The sequence below is a fragment of the Triticum aestivum genome, chromosome 7D (genome assembly GCF_018294505.1).
Source record: "Triticum aestivum cultivar Chinese Spring chromosome 7D, IWGSC CS RefSeq v2.1, whole genome shotgun sequence".
Lineage (NCBI taxonomy): Eukaryota > Viridiplantae > Streptophyta > Magnoliopsida > Poales > Poaceae > Triticum > Triticum aestivum.
Genome location: NC_057814.1, coordinates 406,828,209 through 406,830,275, shown reverse-complemented (window position 1 = coordinate 406,830,275; position 2,067 = coordinate 406,828,209).

Sequence of the window (2,067 nt, the reverse complement as noted above, 5' to 3'; positions counted from 1 at the left end):
GGGCAGGCGCTCCTTGGTGGGTTGTGCCCACCCAGGTGACCCCCTCAGGTGATTCTTGGCTCCAGAAATTCTCTTTTATTGTATAAATATTCCTAGCAAACTTTCGTTCCATTCCGAGAACTTTTATTTCTGCACAAAAACAACACCATGGTAGTTTTGCTGAAACAGCGTCAGTCCGGGGTTAGTTTCATTCAAATCATGCAAATTAGAGTCTAAAACAAGAGTAAAAGCGTTAGAAAAAGTAGATACGTTGGAAATGTATCAACTCCCCCAAGCTTAAACCTTTGCTTGTCCTCAAGCAATTAAGTTGATAAACTGAAAGTGAAAAAGAAAAACTTTTACGAACTCTTTTGCTCTTATTTGCATAAATAAGCTTAAATAGCACCCAGGTTTTCAGCCAATATTATAACTAACCATGCCGACAATAACTCTTAAAAATTATATTAACTCATATCAATAACATAATCAGCTAGCGAACAATAATAAGATATCTCAAATGGCAACACGTTGTCAAAACAACCATGATATAATATGACAATAGTGGTATCTTGCTAGCCCTTTCTGAGACCGCAAAACATAAATGCAGAGCACCTCCAAAGTTCAAGCAGCAACTAAACGTTGTAATTCATGGTAGAAAAGATCCAGTCATTATGCACACAACATTAGCTACACACAATGCATCAGCATGACAGCAGTGCTCTCAGGTTCTGGCGCTTATTTTAGAAGGTGATGACACAACATAAAAGTAAATAGATAGCCCCTTCGCAGAGGGAAGCAGTGATTTGCAGCGGTGCCAGAGCTCAAAATTTTAAACAGAGGTAAATCATATTTTGAGACATGCACCCTTCTTATTTACTTCAAGACCATCAGTTATCAATATCATCCATGCTAAGCACGCTAGTAGCGGTTCCCAAGCGATAAAAGTAAAGGTTTTGACTCCATTGGGAGTTTTTGTTTGATTATTTGTAAGATTTTTCTGTTTGCAGTTTGGGACTGGGCATCCCTATTACCGCCCTTTTCTCGTGCGATGGTGAGTGAATAAATACTCATCCCGAGAATAACCTGCTTAGCATGGAAGATACCGACCAACTCCTGTCGTTTCATGAATGATCCAGGCACACAAAAGGATATTTATTTAAAGTTTTTTAGAGGTGGCACATGCAAATTTACTTAGGACGGCAGGGTAATACCTCATATAGGTAGGTATGGTGGACTCAGCTGGAATAACTTAGGTTCAAGGTTTTTTTATGTACAAGCAGAATTCCCACTTAATACAGGCGAAGGCTAGCAATTAGATTGAGAAGCGGCCAGCTAGAGAGCAACAACGGTCATGAACATGCATTATGCATAAGTAACAGTGGACACTAGCATGAGTAGGATATGAACACCATGAACATAAATATCATAGAGGCTATGTTGGTTTTGATTCAACTACATGCATGAACGTGTGCCAAGTCAAGCCACTCGAACATTCAGAGGAGGATACCATATCATCATACTACATCACAATCATTTTAATGTAATGTTGATATCCAAGATAAATCATTATCCACTCCTAGCTACTTATGCATGGCATGAGAAACTATAATCTCTAATTGTCATTGCAAACATGTTTAATCATAACTGGCTGAATCATGGATACTAGGTTAAACATATTTACGAAAACAGAACAAGTCGAGTTCATACCGTTTCTCTCTACCACGACCAGTTCATCAAATATGGTCATTATTTCCTTTCACTTGCATGACCGAACGATGTGAAAATAATAATAGTGCAAGAGTGCCATGGACTAAGCTGGAATCTGCAAACATTTTATTCAACAGGAGGAGACAAGGTAATATGGGCTCTCGTTAGATCAACAATTATGCATATGAGAGCCACTCAACATTTTCAACGTGGTCTTTTCCTCGGTGTGACTCGAATAAAAAGAAAAGAAATTCATAGAAACACACTGAAATATTTTTGGAGTTTTTGGTTTTCTTAAACAAGCAAATAAAGGGGAGAGCAAAAACGAGAAAAACTATTTACACGGGAAAGCTCCCAACAAGTAAAAGAAGAACAAGGACG